Below are 26095 nucleotides of genomic sequence, written 5' to 3'. Positions count from 1 at the left end.
TATATTAGCCCGAAAGCAGTCGCAAAATTTCTGTTAGAATAAAATTACAATTGAGCTTTCCTTCGTGAATTTTTATATGCAGCCATACAATGTTTACTTGAGGTGTACACAAATGAGTCTTCTGGGAAGGTAATTGTTTGGGGATTGCTATAGCAAGCTTCCCACAGAGGAACGAATGTACAATGGAGCCCGGAGGAGAGTGTCGGTGAAGGACATTTAGCCTTCAAGTCGCCCCCTGTGGTAATTCTATCTCAGAGTTGGTGGGGGGCCTTCAGCTGGGGCTAAGTGAGGGTGTGTGAGTCTAAGTTCCTCCCCTCTGGCTTTACCACATCCCCAAGCTTGAAAATGGGCTATATGACTGATAGTTTATGTGTTTTGTAATAATATTTATCACTTGACTAAGATATTCAATCAAACTTCTTTCTCCAAGACCAAGACCAAATGTTAATTTCCGTATCGTAGCATCTTTGATTAAGGCAAGTATTTTATGTTAGCCATTTGATCCCAAACAAAATGCAGCTCTTCTTGGAGGTGAGTGTGTTACCTTTTCTAAGAGTAAGCTTGAGCAGTGATCACTAAATTCTTATGAAAATGTTACGTTTGAACAGGTTGACCCAAATGGGTAAAAGCTGAAACGGAGGCTGATGTGCTCATCAAAGAATATTATTTATTAACTAAAACCAGGTTGGTCGTGTGTCACGGGTAGCAAAGGAATGAGACGTGGCTTTCAGAAGAACAACAAACCAACCAGTAACCAATGGGCCAAATGTGAGCCTGTAGCCGAATTTATGCTATAATTGCGTTGGATCCTGATGATTTTTTTTGTTTGTTTTTTCGTAAAATCTTTGTATTATAACATGGATTAAAAAAAAAAAAAAATTAAAAAGTGTCATATACTGCTGACTTCAAGCTAAAAGTTGAAAAGCAACTTGGAAAAGAAAGTTTAGTGTAGAAGAAAACAATGTTGGGATATGGTCAGCACCAATGCCAAGACCAAACCTATAAAATAAATGAGAATGTAGAGCCTTTTTAATATTGCACGTCATGTAATCTTGTGTGGTAATATAATTTAAACATGTATTTATTTCATGTTCTGATGCTCTTTCTTTTATGATTTATTGAAATAATATTATACTGAACTTTTGCAGGGCTTGAAACAGATTAGCGCATTTACATTCAATATGTGTCTCTACTTACAATGTTGTCAGATTACGAGGCTACTCCCAGAACAATGTTGTATGTTTGGGCTTTTATTTGGGCAAAACCAATAAACATCAACAAATATATAACAAGTAACAAAAATGTGTCCACACAAACAGTTGCACAATACAATAATATAATACTAAATGGCTTACTTTCTAAAAAAGCCTAATGAATGTGCTGACATTTAAGTTCCTACCCCTATTACCATTTTTCTTGCAGGTAAGACATAAACAAAATCAAAACAAGAAAACAAAACCCAGTTAATCAATATTGTTATTTTACAGCAAGGGTTTGGTACAAGTGAATGACAGAAATATTGAGACTGACTGCTTGGGATGTGACAAAGAAGGCAACAAACCAGCACAGATCCAAGGTAACTGAGAGTTTGAATAGTGACGAGGAAGAATCATGATAGAAGTACCATCAGGGTGAGTAACAGCAGCTGTAAGGAAGAAAAAATTTAACCTGCAAGTAAGTGACCAAAAATGGTTAGATCAAGAGTTAGAGAAGGGAAAGGGTGAGATAGAGATGAAAAGGGAACCTACATAGACACAGGAATCTGAGTGCATGACTGTGACATACATTTAATAAAACTAGCATCTTTTTTCCACAAGCATTGGTAACGTATCAGATCGAGACTCTGTACCAGAGTCAAACTCAGTAGCCAAAAATTAAATCAATACTGTAAATAATTTTTCCTCCATTTGCGGCCTGTATCTCAAAAAGTTTGCCCACCTCTGTTCTAGCTGCACATATGCACGTGTAACTAGGCAAACACATTAACTACTACTAATTTTGTATTAGACAGCTTTAGAATACTGAACCCTATACCATAGTCAGTGTTCAGAAAAATTGGTAAAAATAATACACTTTTGAATGTTTAAATTTAAGTAATTCTGCATTTTTTTCACAGGGTTTGCGTTCCAAAAATAACCTGCGATAGTCAGAATCCGCCAAGTAGAAATCAATATTCATTTATTAAATACACTATTACACGTTAAAACCATAGAGCACAGCTTATTTACAGGATCAAGCATTTGCTTAACAAATAAAACCACATTTTAAATTACAAATAACTTCTGTATTGTCACATCATCATTTTAAAAACAATCTTGCTATTATGTTACAATATTGATTCCAAAAAAAGGGGTGAAAATTATTTGAGGACACTATCCACTTGACTCCTTGATCTGCTACCTTATCGTGGTGGAGGAGTTTGTGTGTCCCAATGATCCTAGGAGCTATGTTGTCGGGGGCTTTAAGCCCCTGGTAGGGTCACCCATGGCAAACAGGTCCTAGGTGAGTGGCCAGACAAAACGCAGATCAGAAGACCCCTAATGATGAGAGAAAACTTTGGTCCTCGATTTCCCTCGCCCGGACGCGGGTTACCGGGGCCCCCTTCTGGAGCCAGGCCTGGAGGTGGGGTCCGCTGGCGAACGCCTGGTGGCCGGACCCTTACCCACGGGGGCCGGCCGGGCACAGCCCGAAGGGACGACGTGGGACCCTCTTCCCATGGGCTCACCACCTGTAGGAGGGGCCAAAGGGGTCGGGTGCGCAGAGAGCTGGGTAGCAGCCAAGGGAGGGGTCCCTGGCGCGACGATCCCCGGCTACAGAAACTGGCTTTTGGGACATGGAACGTCACCTCTCTGGCAGGGAAGGAGCCCGAGTTGGTGCGTGAGGTTGAGAAATTCCGACTAGATATAGTCGGACTCACCTCTACGCACGGCTTGGGCTCTGGTACCAGTCCTCTCGAGAGGGGTTGGACTCTCTTCCACTCTGGAGTTGCCCGTGGTGAGAGGCGCAGAGCCGGTGTGGGCATATTAATTGCTCCACGGCTCGGCGCCTGTACGTTGGGGTTCACCCCGGTAGACGAGAGGGTAGCCTCCCTCCGCCTTCGGGTGGGGGGACGGGTCCTGACTGTTGTTTGTGCTTATGCACCAAATAGCAGTTCGGAGTACCCACCCTTCTTGGGGTCCTTAGAGGGTGTACTTGAGAGCGCGCCCCCTGGGGACTCCCTCGTACTGCTGGGAGACTTCAACGCTCACGTGGGCAATGACAGTGAGACCTGGAGGGGCGTGATTGGGAAGAACGGCCCCCCTGACCTTAACCCGAGTGGTGTTTCGTTATTGGACTTCTGTGCTCGTCACGGTCTGTCCATAATGAACACCATGTTCAGACATAAGGGTGTCCATATGTGCACTTGGCACCAGGACACCCTAGGCCGTAGTTCGATGATCGACTTTGTCATCGTTTCATCAGACCTGCGGCCGCATGTTCTGGACACTCGGGTGAAGAGAGGGGCGGAGCTGTCAACTGATCACCACCTGGTGGTGAGTTGGCTTCGATGGTGGGGGAAGATGCCGGCCCGACCCGGCAGACCCAAGCGTGTTGTGAGGGTCTGTTGGGAAAAGCTGGCAGAATCTCCTGTTAGAAGAAGTTTCAATTCACACCTCCGGCAGAACTTCGCCCATGTCCCGAGGGAGGCGGGGGACATTGAGTCTGAGTGGACTATGTTCCGCGCCTCCATTGTCGAGGCGGCTGATCGGAGCTGTGGCCGCAAGGTAGTCGGTGCCTGCCGCGGCGGCAACCCTCAGACCCGTTGGTGGTCACCGGCGGTGAGGGATGCCGTCAAGCTGAAGAAGGAGTCTTATCGGGCCTTCCTAGCCTGTGGGACTCTGGAAGCAGCTGGCAGGTATCGGCTGGCCAAGCGGAATGCGGCTTTGGCGGTTGCCGAGGCAAAAACTCGGGCGTGGGAGGAGTTTGGAAAGGCCATGGAAGCCGACTTCCGAACGGCTTCGAGGAAATTCTGGTCCACCATCCGACGTCTTAGGGGGAGGAAGCGGTGTGCCATCGACACTGTGTATAGTGCCGATGGGGCGCTGCTGACCTCGACCCGGGACGTTGTAAATCGGTGGGCGGAGTACTTCGAAGACCTCCTCAATTCCACCGGCACGTCTTCCTCTGGGGAAGCAGAGCCTGAGGACTCTGGGTTGGGCTCTCGTATCACTGGGGTTGAAGTCACCGAGGTTGTCAAAAAACTCCTCGGTGGCAGGGCCCCGGGGGTCGATGAGATCCGCCCAGACTTCATTAAGGCTCTGGATGTTGTGGGCGTGTCATGGTTGACGCGCCTCTGCAACATCGCGTGGACATCGGGGACAGTGCCTCTGGACTAGCAGACTGGGGTGGTGGTTCCCGTCTTTAAGAAGGGGGACCGGAGAGTGTGTTCCAACTACAGGGGAATCACACTTCTCAGCCTCCCTGGTAAGGTCTATTCAGGGGTACTGGAGAGGAGGGTCCGCCAGGAAGTCGAATCTCGGATTCAGGAGGAACAGTGTGGTTTTCGTCCTGGCCGTGGAACACTGGACCAGCTCTATACACTCTTCAGGGTCTTTGAGGGTGCATGGGAGTTTGCCTGTCCGGTCTACATGTGTTTTGTGGACTTGGAGAAGGCATTCGACCGTGTTCCTCGGGAGGCCCTGTGGGGGGTGCTTCGGGAGTATGGGGTACCGCACAGTCTTATCCGTGCTGTGCGGTCCCTGTATGCCCGGTGCCAGAGTCTGGTCCGCATTGCCGGCAGTAAGTCGGATTCGTTCCCGGTGAGGGTTGGGCTCCGCCAGGGCTGCCCTTTGTCACCGATTCTGTTCATAACTTTTATGGACAGAATTTCTAGGCGCAGCCTTGGCGGGGGTGGAGTCCGGTTTGGGGGCCTCAGCATTGCGTCACTGCTTTTTGCAGATGATGTGGTGTTGTTGGCTTCCTCAGCCCGTGATCTTCAGCTCTCGCTGGAGCGATTCGCAACCGAGTGTGAAGCGGCCGGGATGGGGATCAGCACCTCCAAGTCCGAGGCCATGGTTCTCAGTCGGAAAAGGGTGGTATGCTCCCTCCGTGTCGGGGAGGAGGTCTTGCCCCAAGTGGAGGAGTTCAAGTATCTTGGGGTCTTGTTCACGAGTGAGGGTAGGATGGAACGGGAGATCGACAGACGGGTCGGTGCAGCGTCTGCCGTCATTCGGACCCTGTACCGGTCTGTCGTGGTGAAGAGGGAGCTGAGCCGAAAGGCAAAGCTCTCGATCTACCGGTCGATCTACGTTCCTACCCTCACCTATGGTCATGAACTTTGGGTCATGACCGAAAGAACTCGATCCCGGATACAAGCGGCCGAAATGAGTTTCCTCCGCAGGGTGGCTGGGTTCTCCCTTAGAGATAGGGTGAGAAGCTCAGTCATCCGGGAGGGACTCGGAGTAGAGCCACTGCTCCTCCGCGTTGAGAGGAGCCAGTTGAGGTGGCTCGGGCATCTAATAAGGATGCCTCCTGGACGCCTCCCTCGGGAGGTGTTCCGGGCATGTCCCACCGGCAGGAGGCCCCGGGGACGGCCCAGGACACGTTGGAGAGACTATGTCTCTCGGCTGGCTTGGGAACGCCTCGGGGTCCCGTCGGATGAGCTGGAGGAAGTGGCTGGGGATAGGGACGTCTGGGCTTCCCTTTTAACACTGCTGCCCCCGCGACCCGACCTCGGATAAGCGGAAGACAATGGATGGATGGATGGACTATCCACTTGTTTACAAGACATTTTGTTGCCATCATGTAGATGTTATTGGAACATAAAAATGTGGCATCAAGAAGTGTTAAGGTGAAAAGAAGATTCAACAGATACAAGTACTGTACCTGATCAAGTTTTTTTAAATAATAATTACACTTCTGTACTGTCAAATTGTAATTTAAAAAAATATTGTTGCTGTATAGCATTATTGATTCCAAACAGGGCTGACAATAATTTCAGGAATCCATACACTTTTTTACATCAAATCATATTTTCTGTCATTACATGGACGTTATTGAAAAACTGATGGCTTAAAAATGCTTTTGCATTCCTTTAGCATGTCGAAAAGTCGAACTTTGTCTACGATTAAAGGATATCCCTCTTCTTTTTGGGCCCATGCAGCAAGTGCATTTTTTAGTTCGGAGTATTTTGTTGAGATAATGGCTTTTAGGGAAACTCAAATATAAATGCAATTTTCCCATACGCATTGGAATTTCGTGAAGCTGTTTTAAGTGCCTGTACAACTTGGACTGCAACGTTATTGCGTTATTGACAAACAACATAGGTGAGATCGGGCCTAAAAAATATTACCCTGCCCGTGCTCGCAGGCAGTAAAGCCCGACTCGGCCTGAGCCCAACCAGTAATACAATCTAAGTTACACAAGACTGTATAAACATTTACATCTTCAACAGGTCTGTGTCATTAGAGGATACCCTTTCTGACGATTTTCCATCATTATTGGGAACATTTTAAGGCCGTCGATCAATTTAATGGGTTGACAGTTAGACCATAAATCATAACAGCATCCTTAAGCATCTAGCACGACCTTTCAAGAGAGACACAGCCAAAGAGACAAAAAATAAAAAAACATGGAAAATTAAAAGAACATTTTCAAAACGTCAGGGAAAAAGAAGCCTGGCCCAACCTGGACGTAATGATTGAGATTTTAGGTGAGATCTTACCTCTGACACACAAACAGACACAGGGAGAAAAGGTGTGTGGTGACTCTTTAGCTAATCAGAATCCAGAACACAGCGCACGATGTAAATCAGCAAAGCAGTTAAACTGCAATACAATGAGAGATTACTGCACCTCTAACAAGCTTTATGCAGAAAATATAGGTGGTATTCCCTTACAACAATTTTCACTTGGTACTTTCAAAGCAAACCTTTTAATCAAGTATTTGTGTATACTTTTGAATTCGCTTTTCACAACACGCAAGAGCGACTGTGGTGAATGCCGAGACCCTTTTATGAAATGTTGAAACGGGCTGGGGTCTCCATTTGTGCATGCTGGGCTGTAATCAACATGAAGCTGCATGAGGAGAGGTCACTGCCATATGCAAGCATCAGCCCTCGTGACTTTATTGAAACATGCACAAAATGCTCTCCCGTTTTATGGTTGTCTGTCTCACGCTGACTCACACAAGCAAAAATGCACACATACGTGCTTGTACCCAAGGCAACTGCTCGCGACGAGAAAGGAGACTGAAATTGGAAAAAATAGTCCATCCTCTTGTGTCTGTGAAATGTGAATGGGTGGAGTAATGTTTTCAATTTGAGCCCAGAGAGTAATAATGGGGCTCTTTCGACAACACATACACACTGTTTCACTGTCTGCCTTAAAGCTTAAGGATTCTATCATCTTTCACCTTCTCAATTCCTTTACCTTATGCCCTCTGTGAGCTTTTCATGAAAAGACTAATTTGCTGGATGATTGACAAAATCATGTAGAGGAATAAAAGAAGATGAAATATGGAAAGAAGAGTAAGGGATGATAAATGGATGAAAACATAAAGGACAAATGCTTAGACCTTTTTTCTATTCCTGGTATTTTTTTCAAATGTTCGTGTTTTTTCACGTATTATACGCGGTATAAATTGCACCGGAATTATAAAGTGCACCCCAAAAATAGTCTTTTGTCATATGTTTTTTCATCCATAAGGCACACTGGACTATAAGGCACAAAAAGTTGAGACTACAAAAGGGCTACTGTCTGTAGTTGTGGGCTCTTTAAACATTTACGGCATAAAATAGTGCATTGATTAATCAGTCAATAAGTAAATTGCCGATTTAAATCGACAAACATTGTTTGTGACAAGAATCAAACCCGGATTGTGGCGTTGAAGGTGCCGACATTTTACCACTAGAACACCAGTGGTACAGATGACATCCGAAAAGGCATTTTATCTTATCTCACATGGAAACAGTCAATCCACTTTTTCAGCTGTTATCCAATTACTTCTCGTTTTAAAAATTGTACCTACATTAAGAAACTTGCATAGCATTTTGTTGAAAGACTTTCTTTCTTTCACAACGATATTGATACACAGGAGAAGAAGTGGAGAGACCGTTAACCTATCAGAATACACTGTGCAAATCAGTGTGTCTGGCACTGAGTAAAATTTGTGTGATGATGATATAAGCACTAACGCCCTTTCATATGTCTTCTGTACCACTGGTGGTCTTGGGGTAGCGTGTTGGCGCCCTCACCGCCACTACCCAGGTTAGAAGGCCATTGCATGAAATGTATTGCTATTTGGGCCCAAGTATTAAGTAAAACCTTGTGAAGGAGGTGTTGGGAACATATAGCTCGCGAGCCTATATTGCTCTTTTCATGAGTACATATACCCCGGATATAAAACTTTACTCATACAAATTTCATGAGCATTGTTTCCGAATGTGATTTACCAAAAGCTGAGTCCAGTCCAGTATATTAAGAGCACAGTTTTCACTGTTGACAGTCAATGTGTCACACCAACAGACCTGTACATTGCTAGAACTCCTTTATATGGAAGCTTATTAAATAATGCATGCTCATTGTTGAAACTCGTTATGATGAACCCCAACGAAACAAACTGAACAAAGTACACAAAGCAATTTGATTGGTTGAGTGGCAAGAATGGACGGTTTTAATTAGGTGAGTGGTAGGGGTGGACGAATCTCTGCACACACACCAAACTTCATTTTCTCTCGCACGTGCCCACTGCGCTGAAGGAAAATACTGTTAAGCCGAAAACATTTTTTTTGCAGTATTTTGTGACAATTTTACAAAACCATTATTTAAGAAAAAAAAAAAGTCTCAAAATAAGCCTCAACTATCTCAAGTACTGTATTTTATGCACTACAAGCACCTAAAAGGCTTTATTTTATTCAAAAGCTGACAATGCGCACATTTTCTCCACCATATTCTGCAGTACATAGGGCGTACTTGCAAATTTCTGGACAATTTAAGGTTTTTAGGTGTGCTTTATGATCCAAAATCAGAAGGCAGATATTTGTATGGCTTGATAGCGTTATCAATATCCAATAAATGTGAAGGACAAATGCACCAAAATGAACTCCAATAACTATATATACATTTTTTATGACCAAGCAGCGGAAACTCCCAATATTACTCTAAAAAGGAGGAAACAAAAGTGTGATTTTGCTTTTAAAATGCTTTTATCTTAAAGGGACATAACTATTGACAATAAATAACGGATGGTTACTTTCATGCCACGCACCAAAATCAAAGAAATACAATGCTTGTTTGCTCCTCTCTCTACAATTGTGCTCCATGCTCCGTACTGTCTGTTTACAAGTTGTGCTCTTGCATGGCTTACCAGACGCATGGAGTTACACTATCCATAAATCAGTGGATACAATTGTGGCATCCACTATATACAAATATATACAACTGATGTGTTTTTGCTATGGGGGCAGAAAAAGAAAATGTAAATCCATACATCTATTCATTATCTGCACCACTTACCCTCAGTAGGGTCGCGGGGTGCTGAAGCCCGTCCCTGCCATCCTCCGGCAGTAGGCAGGGGACACACTGAACTAGTTGCCAGCCAGTTGCAGGGCACTCAAGAACAGACAATTCGCTCGCTCATTCACATGCAGGGACAAGTTGGACCGGCCAATTAACCTGACAAATTTTTTGAATGTGGGAGGAAACCGGAGTGCCCGGAGGAAACCCACGCAAGCACAGGGAGAACATGCAAACTCCACACAGGAGGTTCGATCTCATGACCTCAGAACTGCACACACGCTAACCACTGTGCCGCTATAAAAAATGAACAATTCTAATTTTCAAAATCAGAATAAAAACCAGCAGGGAAATATCTAGTACAGAAAGGTATCGCAAAAATCACGGAAAATGGAAATGTCTTGGGTAAATCAACTAGAAACATGAGGCTTTTTTAGGAAGTAAGCCAGAATTTGCTTCGATCATTGTCTCTGTACAACACAAAGATAGATAGATAGATGGATGGATGGATGGATGGATGGATGGATGGATGGATGGATGGATGGATGGATGGATGGATGAATGGATGGATGGATGGATGGATGGATGGATGGATGGATGGCTTTCCCTCTGAATTTGTAAATATCTTTATTCTCAAATGTCTACTGAAATCAAGTCACAACATCGATAATACTAGGCAAACTTTTAATAGTTTCTATACTCGTCAACGTAGATCCGAAAATAACACGTTAAACTGCATGTTCACTCGAGCAAAATATATACACATATTATATATTATGCTAATGAAGGTGAGCTTCCATGCCGGGTTAGCACAGTCCTTTCACGTGGTCATTTGATCAATGCTCTCATTAGCCATAATGCCTTTTCCACTGTAGTGATGTGTGACATGTAAAACATAGGCCAACTTTTTACAACTTCATATCGCTGTCATGTCTGGCACGGTTGCCATGGTCCCCAGCTGGTTCCAGCCGGGTGGCGCTGGATTCTGGCGCGGTTGCCGCGACGCCCAGTTGGCCCCGCCCAAGGACACCAGCTGAGGCGCATTGACTGATTGCTTCTGGACAGTACTTAAACGCTCTCCTTTTAACTGTGCTTTGATGGAACGTTTGTTATACTTGTTAAACTTCTGTGAAACGTCTGCGAGACATATGTGAGACTTCTGTTAAATCCTGTGGAATGCCTAGTTATGTGAATCTGCCCGTAGTTGATCCTGTTTTATTTTTGGCCTAATCCATTTGTTTTTGACAACTTTTCTTTTGTTTGGATTTCTTATCCACTCCGCGACCATCGATCCCCGGATCGAGTGTGCGCCCTCCTCCTCTTTCCCAAATAAATTGTGTGAGTACGTCTACGCGAATGAGTCCTTGTTTCCCGATTCCCGCTCCGTTCCGTGACAATCGTCTTGAAAAGGCTTTGGAATTCATTTTTATCTTAAAATCACACTATTTCTACAGTGAGAATGTTAGAAAATGGATAAAACAGAAAGTCCTCCTGAAAAATATCCATCCATCCGCACCGCTTATCCCCAGTAGGGTCGCAGGGGTGATGGAGCCCATCCCAGCTGTCTTCGGGCAGTGGCAAAGACAGACAACTCACTCACTCATTAACACCTAGGGACAATTTGGACCAGCCAATTCACCTGACATGCATATTTTTGGGAATGTGGGAGGAAACCGAAGTGCCCGGAGGAAACCAACGCAAGCACGGGGAGAACATGCAAACCCCACATGGAGAGGCTGTGATAGCTGGAATCGAATCCTCAACCCCCGAACCATGGGGCTGCGTGCTAACCATCCAGCCGCCGTGCCGCCCTGAAATATATAAAAAAAACATAAAAAAGCACAACATGATTCTCTTTATTCTGTAACATTAATTTCCGGCTCGGTAAAAATAGTGTGATAATGAGATTAAATGAAATGGCATTTCAAACGTAAAGTGTATCACTGGCTGTCCAGTGGTAAGTGTCAGCGCTCTCGATACCCGTTGCATACATTATTTGTTTTCAGTGATGAGCGTCATTTTTCTACTGCACTATAAAACCTTGTGTATTCACACAATTATAAAGTAAAGAGAATAAGTATTTGAACACCCTGCTGTTTTGCTATTTATCCCACTTAGAAATCATGGAGCAGTCTGATTTTCATCGTAGGTGAATGTCCACTGTGAGGGAGATAAACTATAAAGAAAAATCCAGACATCCCAATGCACGATTTTTAAACTAATTGTTTGTGTTAAATAGCTGCATATAAATATTTGAACATCTGAGAAAATGAATTTGTTTGTTTGCTATTACAGAGGTCAAACGTTTTCTTGTTGTCTTTCACCAGGTTTGCACGCGCTGCAGGAGTGATCTTAGCCCACTCCTCCACACAGATCTTTTCTAGATCAGTCGGGTTTCTGGGCTGTCGCTAAGAAACACGAAGTTTGAGCTCCCTCCGAAGATTTTTCATTCAGGTTCAGCTGTGGAGACTGGCTGGGGCATGCGATAACCTTGATATGCTGCTTACGGAACCACTCCTTTTTTTTTTCTGGCTGTGCGCTTCGGGTCGTTGTCATGTTGGAATACCCAGCCAGGACCCATCTTCAATGCTCTGACTGAGAAGAAGGTAGTTCCCCAAAATCTCTCAATACAAGGCCCCAGTCATCCTTTCTTTAATGCAGTGTACTTGACCTGTCCCATGTGGAGCAAAACACCTCCCAAGCATGACAATAAGACCCCCATTCTTCATAGTAGGGATGGTGTTCTACAGATTGTACTCTTCATTCTTCTTCCTCAGAACACGCTAAGTGGAATTATGAACAAAAAGTTCTATTTTGGTCTCATCTGACCATAAAACCTTCTCCCATGTTCCCTCTGTATTATCCAAATGGTCATATGCAAACTGAAGACGGGCCTTGACATGTGGCGAACCTTTCGTGCCATGCATGATTTCAAATCATGATGTCAGAGTGTATTACCTTCAGTAACCTTGGAAACGGTGGTCCCAGCTTTATTCAGGTCATTGTCCAACTCCTGTCGTGTAATTCCGGGATGATTCCTCACCTTTCTTAGAATCATTGAGACCCCACAAGGTGATACCTTGCATGGAGCTCCAGTCCAATTGAGATTGACCGTCATGTTTAGCTTCTTCTATTTTGTAATGATTGCTCCAACAGTGGACTTTTTTTCACCAAGCTGCTTGGCAATCGCTCCATAGCCCTTTCCAGCCTTGTGGAGCTGTACAATTTTGTCTCTGGTGTCTTTGGACAGCTCTTTGGTCTTCGCCATGTTATAAGTTAAAGTCTTACTGATTGTATGGGGTAGACAGGTGTTTTTATGCCGCTAATGACCTCGAACAGGTACATCTGATGCAGGATGATACATTCAGATTTAGATCTACTTTATTGTCATTCTAGTACACGTGTATACAGAACGAAATGTCGATACATCTGACCCGCACAGTTTCCTTGAATGTACAGATATAAATAAAATGTTGTATTGAGTTAGAGTATTGAGTACTAATAATATACTAAATAATTATGGCTATGTGTAGTATTTTACAGTAGTGCAAAGAGTAGTGCAAAGAGTGCAAGAGGAGCAGCTAACCAGATGTGCAAAATGGGCAGTCAGGTAAACAAGTCAGGTAAACAGTAACAATAACACTGTAGTACAATAGTGCAGAGGAGAACAGATGTGCAAGGAGTGGCTAGCTATAAAGAACTGCCAGTAGTGCAAAAAAGTCAAACAAAACCAACAGATGTACAGATTAGCAGCAGTTTAGATTTACTATGTGTTTGGTTGACCATTTAACAGTCTAATGGCCAGGGGGACAAGACTATTGTGGAACCGGGTGGTCCTGCACCGCACACTGCAGTACCTCTTCCCAGAGGCTAGCAGAGTGAACAGTCCATGATGGGGGTGAGAGGGGTCCCTGATAATGTTCTTGGCATGGGATAGGCAGCGCTTCTGGCCAATGTCCTGAATGGAGGGAAGTGTAGTCCCGATTATTTTCTCTGCTGTCCTCGTTACCCTCCTCACACTACCCCAGTCGGAAGCGCTGCAGCCTCCACACCACACAGAGATACAGCTGGTCAGGGTACTCTGTATGGTGCCCCTGTAGAATGTGATGAGAGAGGGTGGGGGCAGGTGGGCTCTCCTCATCCTCCGCAGGAAGTACAGTCGCTGCTGTGCCCTCTTCACCAGTGATGCAGTGTTCACGGACCAGGTGAGTTTGTTTGTGATGTGCACCCCTAGGAACTTGATGCTGCTGACAACCTCCACAGCCTTGTTGTTGATGAGAAGTGGGGCACGGTTGGGCTGGTTTTTCTTGAAGTCAATAATGATCTCTTTAGTTTTGTCAACATTCAGGACCAGGCTGTTGTCCCTGCACCAGCCCACCAACTGCTCCACCTCCTCTCGTCGTTGTCGTCCCTGATGAGGCCCACCACTGTTGTGTCATCCGCAAACTTCACAATGTGGTTTGTGGCTGACCTAGGGACACAGTTGTGTGTCACAGGGTGAACAAGAAGGGGTAGGTTGACTTCTAATGGGCGGACTAACAGGTATTTCAGGGTCAGAATTCTAAATGATACACAGGTCTTCAAATACTTATTTGCAGGAGTATCATACAAATACATCGTTAAAAAAACATGCATTGTGATTTCTGGATTTTGCTGTTTAGTCCATTTCTCTCTCAGTGGACATGCACCTAAGGGGCCGGTCACACAGACATTTGCGGCTGAATCACGGCCAGAAATTTCTGCCTTTGAGGCGGACGCTATTGGGCGCATTGAGATCGCCATTCAGACGAGATACAGCGGTGCTTAACACGAGGTCGGAAATTCGTGCACAGGTGGCAGCGCGAAATTATTTGGCCCTGCTCAATTCTTCAGAGCGCGGGTACACAGCCTTTCACGAGCGTATTGACGGCCAGAAATTTCTGGCCGTGAAGCAGATGCTGTTGGGCGCTGTTGGACGTATTGAGACCGCCATATAGACGAGATAGAGCAGTGCTTTACTCGCGGTCGGAAATTTTCACGTGGTTGGCCGCGCTCAAAACTTTTGAGCTGCTCAAAAGTTTGAGCACGTGTTAAACCGCGTGCCGCACACGTGGTCAACACGAGGAAATGACGCGGAACGACGTGCTCTGACCGCGGCCAGGGTGTGCTTACACATGGGTAGGACGGGAAATTTCAGCGGGTAATCGTGGGTGGAGTATGGTAATAGCATGTTCTGCGCCTGTATCGCGGTGTTATTACGTGAAATTAGCGTGTTACGCGTGTGACAGTCAAATGCCTTTCTCCGCGTATAAACAGCGCGAATGCCGAGCACACGTCAGTTATGCTCGTGACGTCAAGGGGGTGAACATGGATCCCCGTCAGTGTAGTTTCTCTTCATTTCGAATAAATCTTTCGGTGCATTCGCAATTGTCGCAGCAAGGCTTTAATGCTAGGACCTTAGCTTGGCCTTTTGGCTGAGAGTAAGAGTCCCGGCTCCTAAGCTTTGAAGCGTATTATGAACTGATCGATAATGGATAATGAATAAAGAAGATAGATCAATAACTCTTAAAAATGTATTTATTATATTTCCCAGAAAAGTTTCATCTTTGGTTCAATTTTTCTTGACGACATACTTTGATTTAATTGGATCAATTTCTCTGTAAAGAAGAAACATTGCTTTAACATGTAAACGAAGACCATGGCTTACTGGAAAGCTCCTCTGGATGGATGACACAAAGATTATTTTATCTGGCTCAGATGGTGTGAAGCACGATTGGCAGGAATCAGGTGAGGAGTCAAGCAGTGTTGGTAATGTCATGGTCTGGGACTGCATCAGTGCAACTAAATATGAGGAGTTGCATTTAGATAAGGGAAACACTAACTCAAAGTTGTACTGTGAAACACTGGAGCAGAGAATAATCCGCTCCCTCCAGAAACTGGTTTGCAGGGCAAAGTGTCAGCCTGACAATGACCCCCAAATACACTTTTAAGATGATAATTTTACTTCTCTTTCTCTCGATTAATGCAAAACTTAAAACATTAACACAGATTAACTAATCCATTTTTTGCTATGCTTAGATCTTGATCTGCTTTGAAGTTGTTTGAAGTTCCAGATGAAATAGGAGGGATCCAGATTCGTGCTGGCGCCTCATCCTCAGCTCGACCCGCCATGCTAGCGTAGAATGTCCAATACCGCCGACAGCAAAAGAGGGGTTGTGAAAAATGCTGCCTTTTTGCTGGCCTAAAAAAACACAAGCGCCCTGCGGCTGTTAAGCGGCGACAGTCAGATAGCTCTGCCGCCCACATTTCCCCTATCAAAATCAGTGCTGGTGCAAGTGAGCATAGCAATAGCTTGTGGTAACAGACTGCTTAAATGGGTTACATCAAATGTTGGCGATGCAGATTTATATGCAAGATGGTGATGTTTGAATATTTTATTTCAAACTTATTTTAGAAAATTTCAAAATGATGAAACATTGTAAGACCAATACTACGTTACCATGCTAATATGTTCCTTTCTGAGATATGAGGTAATGTTATGACGAGATTTGTGGATAAATCATGATTCCCATTTGAGAAATTAATTCAAATTCCAAATGTGATATTCACAAAGTCAAATAGTCAGACTGCCCAATGAACAAACAAGCACGATTCAATATTTCACGGTTACATTTCTGAGACACGAGTTATTTCTCTCTCTCTCTGTTTATGTCTGTTTGTCTGTCTGTCTGTCTGTCTGTCCGTCCGTCCAAATAGTCTGTCCGTTCGTACGTCTAAAATTCTACATCCCAAAATCATTATACGTAGAAAAACTTGATATTAACTAAGGAGGTGTACATGATAATTATCAGGCTGAGTTATGGGAGTGTAAACAACATAAAATTATGTCTCAGTGTATGACCTAATAGGAGGAAAAATATCCCCGAAAATGGTAAATGGTCTGCATTTGTATCGCGCTTTTCAAGTCAATGAAGACCTCCCAAAGCACTTTACATTGGGCTTCACACTTACCCATTCACACACACACACTCACACACCAATGAGGAGTCAGCCATGCAAGGCGCCTGCCTGCCTATTCGGGGCATTAGGGATTCAGTGTCTTGCCCAACGACACCGATAATAAATCACCTGGTGCCACACTAAAACATAAAACATTCAATCAGCCGATACTACTTATTGGAAATACTACAAACATTTATGTTTTTTGTTTGTTTTGTTTTTAATATAGTAAAAGCAATATTCGAGCTCCTCTCCATCACTTCCTCATGAGTGCAAATGATTGGGTTGGCTTAAGTTCAGTCGCATGGCACAAGAAGTGTACATGCTGTTTGATTGTACAGGGTTTAAGTAATTTTAGTCACATTAAGTTTTGTTTCGAGAATGTCTTTGTCACGCACACATAATTGTATGTATATATGCATATATATATATATATATATATATATATATATATATATATATATATATATATATATATCCATCCATCCATCCATCCATCCATCCATTGTCTTCCGCTTATCCGAGGTCGGGTCGCGGGGGCAGCAGCGTTAAAAGGGAAGCCCAGACGTCCCTATCCCCAGCCACCTCCTCCAGCTCATCCGATGGGACCCCGAGGCGTTCCCAAGCCAGCCGGTGGGACATGCCCGGAACACCTCCCGAGGGAGGCGTCCAGGAGGCATCCTTATTAGATGCCCGAGCCACCTCAACTGGCTCCTCTCAACGCGGAGGAGCAGTGGCTCTACACCGAGTCCCTCCCGGATCACTGAGCTTCTCACCTTATCTCTAAGGGAGAACCCAGCCACCCTGCGGAGGAAACTCATTTCAGCCACTTGTATCCGGGATCGAGTTCTTTCGGTCATGACCCAAAGTTCATGACCATAGGTGAGGGTAGGAACGAAAATCGACCGGTAGATCGAGAGATTTGCCTTTCGGCTCAGCTCCCTCTTCACCACGACGGACCGGTACAGGGTCTGAATGACGGCAGACGCTGCACCGACCCGTCTGTCGATCTCCCGTTCCATCCTACCCTCACTCGTGAACAAGACCCCAAGATACTTGAACTCCTCCACTTGGGGCAAGACCTCCTCCCCGACCCGGAGGGAGCATACCACCCTTTTCCGACTGAGAACCATGGCCTCGGACTTGGAGGTGCTGATCTCCATCCCGGCCGCTTCACACTCGGCTGCAAATCGCTCCAGCGAGAGCTGAAGATCACGGCCTGAGGAAGCCAACAGCACCACGTCATCTGCAAAAAGCAGTGACGCAATGCTGAGGCCCCCAAACTGGACTCCATCCCCGCCAAGGCTGCGCCTATAAATTCTGTCCATAAAAGTTATGAACAGAATCGGTGACAAAGGGCAGCCCTGGCGGAGCCCAACCCTCACCGGGAACGAATCCGACTTAGTGCTGGCAATGCGGACCAGACTCTGGCACCGGGCATACAGGGACCGCACAGCCCGGATAAGACTGTGCGGTACCCCATACTCCCGAAGCACCCCCCACAGGGCCTCCCGAAGAACACGGTCGAATGCCTTCTCCAAGTCCACAAAACACATGTAGACCAGACAGGCAAACTCCCATGCACCCTCAAAGACCCTGAAGAGTGTATAGAGCTGGTCCAGTGTTCCACGGCCAGGACGAAAACCACACTGTTCCTCCTGAATCCGAGATTCGACTTCCTGGCGGACCCTCCTCTCCAGTACCCCTGAATAGACCTTACCAGGGAGGCTGAGAAGTGTGATTCCCCTGTAGTTGGAACACACTCTCCGGTCCCCCTTCTTAAAGACGGGAACCACCACCCCAGTCTGCCAGTCCAGAGGCACTGTCCCCGATGTCCACGCGATGTTGCAGAGGCGCGTCAACCATGACACGCCCACAACATCCAGAGCCTTAATGAAGTCCGGGCGGATCTCATCGACCCCCGGGGCCCTGCCACCGAGGAGTTTTTTGACAACCTCGGTGACTTCAACCCCAGTGATACGAGAGCCCAACCCAGAGTCCTCAGGCTCTGCTTCCCCAGAGGAAGACGTGCCGGTGGAATTGAGGAGGTCTTCGAAGTACTCCGCCCACCGATTCACAACGTCCCGGGTTGAGGTCAGCAGCGCCCCATCGGCACTATACACAGTGTCGATGGCACACCGCTTCCCCCCCTAAGACGTCGGATGGTGGACCAGAATTTCCTCGAAGCCGTTCGGAAGTCAGCTTCCATGGCCTCGCCAAACTCCTCCCATGCCCGAGTTTTTGCCTCGGCAACCGCCAAAGCCGCATTCCGCTTGGCCAGCCGATACCTGCCAGCTGCTTCCAGAGTCCACAGGCCAGGAAGGCCCGATAAGACTCCTTCTTCAGCTTGACGGCATCCCTCACCGCCGGTGACCACCAACGGGTCTGAGGGTTGCCGCCGCGGCAGGCACCGACTACCTTACGGCCACAGCTCCGAGCAGCTGCCTCGACAATGGAGGCGCGGAACACGGTCCACTCGGACTCAATGTCCCCCGCCTCCCTCGGGACATGGGCGAAGTTCTGCCGGAGGTGCGAATTGAAACTTCTTTTGACAGGAGATTCTGCCAGCCGTTCCCAACAGACCCTCACAACACGCTTGGGTCTGCCGGGTCGGGCCGGCATCTTCCCCCACCATCGAAGCCAACCCACCACCAGGTGGTGATCAGTTGACAGCTCCGCCCCTCTCTTCACCCGAGTGTCCAGAATTGTGTGAATGAGTGAGTGAGTTGTCTCTGTGTGCCCTGTGACTGGCTGCCAACCAGTTCAGGGTGTCCCCTGCCCACTGCCTGAAGATAGCTGAAATGGGCTCCAGCACCCCCGCGACCCTACTGAGGATAAGGAGTGCAGATAATAGATGGATATATATATATATATATATATATATATATATATATATATATATATATATATATATATATATATATATATATATATATATATATATATATATATACAGTGCATCCGGAAAGTATTCACAGTGCTTCACTTTTTCCACATTTTGTTATGTTACAGCCTCATTCCAAATTGTATTAATTTAATCTCTTATCTCAAAATTCTACACAAAATACTCCATTATGACAATGTGAAAAAGTTTTTTTTTTACTTTTTTTGAATTTATTAAAAATAGAAAACTAAGGAATCACATTTACATAAGTATTCACAGCCTTTGCCATGAAGCTCAAAATTCTTTCTACAGCTTAATTGGAGTCCACCTGCAGTAAATTCAGTTGATTGGACACGATTTGGTAAGGCACACACCTGTCTATATAAGGTCCCACAGTTGAGTGTGCATGTCAGAGCACAAACTCCAAGCATGAAGTCAAAAGAACTGTCTGTAGACCTGCGAGACAGGATTGTCTTAAGGCACAAATCTGGGGAAGGATACTGAAAGAATTCTGCTGCTTTTAAGGTCCCAAAAGAGCACAGTAGCCTCCATTATTTGTAAATGGAAGACATTTGAAACCACCAGGACTCTTCCTAGAGCTGGCCGGCCTTCTAAACTGAGTGATCGGGGCAGAAGGGCCTTAGTCAGGCAGGTGACCAAGAAGCCGATGGTCACTCTGTCAGAGCTCCAGCGTTCCTCTGTGGAGAGAGGAGAGCCTTCCAGAAGGACAACAATCTCTGCAGTAATCCACCAATCAGGCATGTATGGTAGAGTGGCCAGACGAAAGCCACTCCTTAGTAAAAGGAACATGGAAGCCCGCCTGGAATTTGCCAAAAAGCACCTGAATAACCATGAGAAACAAAATTATCTGGTCTGATGAGACAAAGATTGAACTCTTTGGTGTGAATGCCAGGCGCCATATTTGGAGGAAACCAGGCACCGCTCATCACCAGGCCAATACCATCCCTACAGTGAAGCATGGTGGTGGCAGCATCATGCTGTGGGGATGTTTTTCAGCAGCAGGAACTGGCAACTAGTCAGGATAGAAGGAAAAATCAATGCAGCAATATATAGAGATACCCTGGATGAAAACCTGCTCCAGAGCGCTCTTGCGAAGGTTCATTTTTATTAGCAGGACAACGACCCAAAGCACACAGCCAAGATCTCAAAAGATTGGCTTCAGAACCACTCCGTGAATGTCCTGGAGTGGCCCAGCCAGAGTCCAGACTTGAATCCGATCGAACATCTCTGGAGAGATCTGAAAATGGCTGTGCACAAACGACTCCCATCCAACCTGATTGAGTTTGAGAGTTATTGCAAAGAAGAATGGGCAAAACTGCCTAAAGATAGGTGTGCTAAACTTGTGGTATCATATTCAAAAAGACTTGAAGTAGTATTTGCTGCCAAAGGTGGATCAACAAAGTACTAAGCAAAGGCTGTGAATACTTATGTAAATGTGATTTCTTAGTTTTCTTTTAATAAATTCAAAAAAAGTAAAAAAAAAAAAAACGTTTTCACATTGTCATAATGGAGTATTTTGTGTAGAATTTTGAGATAAGAGATTAAATTAATACAATTTGGAATGAGGCTGTAACATAACAAAATGTGGAAAAAGTGAAGCGCTGTGAATACTTTCCCGATTCACTGTATATATATATATATATATATATATATATATATATATATATATATATATATATATATATATATATATATATATATATATATATATATATATATATATATATATATATATATATATATATATATATATATATGTATATATATATATATATATGTATATATATATATATATATATATATATTTATATATGTCAGATGAATCAATATTGACTCCTGCGCTAGATGTTTATGAATGGGAGCTGCCGACAATTAAATAATTTGTGTCGCTGAATATGTAGGTATGATTGCATGAGTTTTCCTGCTATATTAGTTTCATGTTTAATCATCACAACATTACTTTAATAAACACATTGTTCATTTAGTTTTTATAAATGCGCTCTATGTTTATATAGATAATTTAGTCAAGTATTTAGTTGCTGTATTCATTTTAAGTTTCAATGTGTCTTCTTATTCAGTGGTTGTACTTTCCCCAGTTGTGTTTCTAAGTGGTGTTCTAATAAATCAGCCATACTATACCTGCAAAATCCGGTTGGATCCAATTCCAGCAAAGGTCTATTATTAATATGTGATTTTTTTACTTTGCCTTGAAAATCCCCTTTCAGTTAAATTTCATTTTTCAGTTTATTTTTTGTCAATCAACAGCCCTTTCCTATAAAACAGCCATTTTATCCATGCTTGTTTTAGGATGGGCTTTCTTGTGTTAAAAGCCTGGCACATTGTCTTTTTTATTTCATTCTGTTTTGTTTATTTGTAATAAAAGTACTCACGTAAACCGCTTGTCCAAATACTCAATAGATAAATTGAATATATACGGTGAGGCATGGATTGTCCATGCAAACCGGACACAGTTTACAAACCAGTGTCTTAATTGTGATACCTTTCTGTACTTGATATTTCCCTGCTGGTTTTAATTTTATTTTGAAAAATAGACATTAATTGTTCATTTTTATGGCTGTTTAAGCCTGTAGCTTAAAATCGAGTGCCGGTTGTACATATATATTGTTGTGTTTCTTCTTTAAATATGTGCATGAGGCTTTAATTCAGGTGTGTTCTGTAGTCTGGAATTTACGGTATAGATTATCAGTTCAGTTGCAATTCAATCGATATTTGGGTTCACTTGCATAGACTTACAATGAGAGAAAGATTCACAAGTTCAGCCAGCATGTTTGATTATGTTGATCAAGTTATTAGATAAGTGTCTTTTCCAATGAATGAAAAGCAGGATGGCTTCGGGAAACTGAAAATGTGTGCTAGTGCTGGCCAACAGGTTTATCTAAGCTGACAGAGATGAATCTCCCATTAGAGGGTCAGCTCTGTTCAGATGTCCTGCTGAGAGGAGCCCACACTGGGTCTGACATTAAAATATTTCATGAGGTAATTAGTCTTCTGTATTTTTCTTTCCCAGAATGCTGAACCCTCGCTCAATGTCTCTCATGCAAAAAGCAGTGCCACCAAAGTAAGCGGAATTTATGTTGGAACCAAAGAAGCAAAATCAACATACTAGACTTTTAGTACAGTCAATGCTGCATGGTTTCTTAAAAAATAAGTTGATAAATATAGTACAATCTTGTGCTGAATAAATCTTCACATATTTTCAAATTCCTACCATTGATTACTAATTGTACTAAAATGGGTCCACTGGTGTAGTGTATTTTAACTGTTAGGTCACGGTTCACTTTGAGGATGTGGACCGGTTTTCTGTGGGTTGTGAGCCTTTGCAACATAATGCTAAAACATAAAACAATTACTAATGGTAAACTAGACTCCTCAACAGTAGATGGTGATTATGCCCTGCAAATGCGCGTTGAGAACCACCATTTCACACCACAGAAAAAGACCAGTAAAATTTGTCAACACATCTTGAGCGTGGCCAAACTCAGATACCAAAGATACTACATCAGATTGGGATTTTATTTAATTAAAGACAAAGCTACTTAATTTACTCTTTATGATTCCATAGAAAAATGTAGCAACTTGAGCATTAATGGGACGATGTGTTTTATTTGACCAGTAGATCTTTATATGTTCTGTAGTGCAGCTGAAAATAAAAGGAAGAATACAAACTACGGAAACACAAAGTGACCAAACCGCACCATTTCTTCTCATTTTTTCCCCCCACGCCTTTCATAAGCCTTTCCTTTTTAGTAGGTACCCGTAGCAGCAAGATGAACGGGAATCTCATAAGTCTCATTCTTATATTATGTCAAACAAATGCAAATTTATCAACCTACAAGTATTTTTTAAAAATGCATCTTTTTTGTTTTTTCTTAGGATTCAAATCTATATTGTACTTTGAATGAATATTTTTTATTTTCTTTATTTCGTTTTATTTTTGACCACCAGGAGTCACTTAATAATACACACAGTCCTTATAAAGATAATATTATTGATTGATGTTTGTTTAGCTTTTGCTAGTCATTTTTTTGATGATCTACTCTCTCTGTGTTAAGCTGTAAAATCGTTTATATTAAATTAATTTTCAGGACTGGTATTGTTTCTGTTGATTTGTGTCAGGCTTGTAATTAGGACGGGATGGTGGGTCCTAAAGTCAGACCAGTTGAGAACCACTGCACTAGTATCCCTGACTGGGCCTTTATTGGTTCAGAACTATTACCAACTGGTGGCACATGTAATAAACAATTAAGTCTTTTGTGCATAATGAACAGTGTGAAATTTTGGATTATCCTAAATTTTGAACTACAAACCTCTAATTTTTGGCTACATTTTAAACCCAGCGACATAGAATACGCTGCAGCTTATTTTCTTTATTTTTTTTTTTATCAGCACTGAGAAAAATGGCAAGCTGCTCTGTTCCACGACACATGTGCTCCAAACACATGACACCGCGGTGTCGTCTGAAAACATTGATGACGCCCTTCGAGAAAAATTAGTCCGTTTTTTTTACAACATTGTTCATAAAACACATAACATGAGCAAAATGGGAAGCTTTACATGACTTTACTAGATATTTGCAACATACTATGATGTTTCAACTTTTTCAGTTGTCAATTTATACATCCAAATTGATCGGCGTCAGTGTCCAATCACTGAAGTTCCCTTTAATTATTTAGGAACAATAACAAGCAATTTGATTTGGTAAATTATTGTGGCAACCACCAACGACAACAACACAAAAAGGCACGTCTGTGTTGCAATCTGGCACTATTCTCCGCGGTATGCTAGCCGTCTAGACATATTGGGCTCACAGTTTCTGTGATGCAACCCTCATTTGCGTTTTGTTTTTGGTAGTTAATGTGTACTTAACTTTTTAAACACCATTTTGAATAGTCACATGATCCGATTTCGCGTTTATGTAAACACGACGGAGTAAACTCAAAATGTTGTGTCGACACTAAATTTCCTACGCTGTTGGCGCCAGGTGTGGGCCAAGCTTACAATTTTAAAAATAGACATGAATTAGTTCAGATTGATGGCTGTTTGAGCCTGCGTCTTAAAATCTGGTGCAATACGCACAAAGACAAACTTGACTTTCCCTTTTAAATTTGAGCATGCCGCTTTTAATCAGGAGCGCTTATGCAGTATGTGTCCTATCCAACAGTTGCAAAATGGAGCTTTAGTACTTTTTACATTCAACATCCATTCCATATTATAGCTGTTTAATGTTTATGAGCCACATATGAAACACCCCCTTCTTGTTCCTATTTTGTTAGTGCATCAGTGATAATAAATTGAATGCCCCAGTTGACTCGAGGGAAGCAAACATACTTCATAAAGCAAAATATCTGACAAAATGACAGTTCTGATGAGGTTATTTGTTTTCTCATTATCATTAATTTCTATTCAAAAGCAGAACTTCGTCACCTAGCTTCTGAGATCCAAATAAGGTTGATGTCTATCAAGGCAATACGATTTGGCTGTAACATTAGGCAATTTGCTGCTTTTCTTGACTCTTTTATGCAAAGTCGTGCAAATTAGATTCACGAGTTTAAAAAAAAAAAGTTTGTTCTTTTGCTTTTCTTCTGTCTAGTGTTTAATGTGGTTATATGTACTACAAGCAGATGAGGAGTCACTTTCATGGCAAACTATTTTCTAACCTTGCTCACCAAGCCTCAAATATTTTTACCACAGCATTATTTAGCTTGAACAAGCTGGAAACCTGAAATTAATTCAGAGTTTGCGCTTACATACGGTCCAAAAACAGTCTTCTGACAGGTATAAATCGACATCTTGCCCATCTTTATCTCCAAACACAAGCCATACACAGTTGCTTGAATGAGTCTGGATGTGTCTCAGTTGATTTCAGAGAAACAAAATCACATTTTCTTAATCTTATTTCCTTCTTAATACAATTCACAATAGGCTTGGAGTTGCAAATGGGGTATAATGCCTCTGGCCGATTGTATGAAAAAAAAGCAAATAATTTCCCATCACATTTTCAAGGCTGCGGAAAACACCAGACTCAAAAGATGATGTCATTCCAGTTCTTCTATTATTGATAGTTTTATGTTTTACACTACACATGTGTACTTTATTTTGTTTATCTCTGTTAGGTAAATCATTTGATGTTTGATATTCTGTTTTTAGGATAATAAAAAACTGCTTGTAATATATTTGTTTCTGTGATATAAAAAGGGAGAAATTATAAATAAATCATTTAATCTGTTTTTACCATAGGAGATCTGGAAAGAAGTTAGGTTGATCGGTATTTTAATTTTCATTATTGCACGCAATTGTTCATTTTCCTTTTTTATCTTTTTTGTTTTTTTTTTGCTTTCCGTCTGTTCTCTCGACTGTTATTTTGTACTGTTGTCTTTTTTTTTTTGACAACAATGCACTGTTTACAACATGGGTCTCCAATCTTTTTGAGTCTCAGGCAGCGTTGGTTTAGTAAATGTGCATGGGGTCCTGTCCTCAGAAAGAAAAATAGCTGATTGATGTTTTTCAATTTTTGTAAATGCCAAAACCTCAGCAATATATTTGCATTCCGTTGTCTATTTGTTTATAAAGGCACTATTTAATCCAATTAGTTTTGAAACAAAAAAATAATACACATATACATATTAATTTACAAATAAAAGCCTTAAATAAGTGTTATAACAAAGTAATATCTCCCCGTTTAGGCACTAAATTTGAT

The sequence above is a fragment of the Urocampus carinirostris genome, chromosome 9, assembly GCF_059441175.1.
Source record: "Urocampus carinirostris isolate Australia breed hairy pipefish chromosome 9, RoL_Ucar_1.0, whole genome shotgun sequence".
NCBI classification, from domain to species: Eukaryota; Metazoa; Chordata; class Actinopteri; order Syngnathiformes; family Syngnathidae; genus Urocampus; species Urocampus carinirostris.
Note: the sequence above shows the minus strand (reverse complement) of the source record.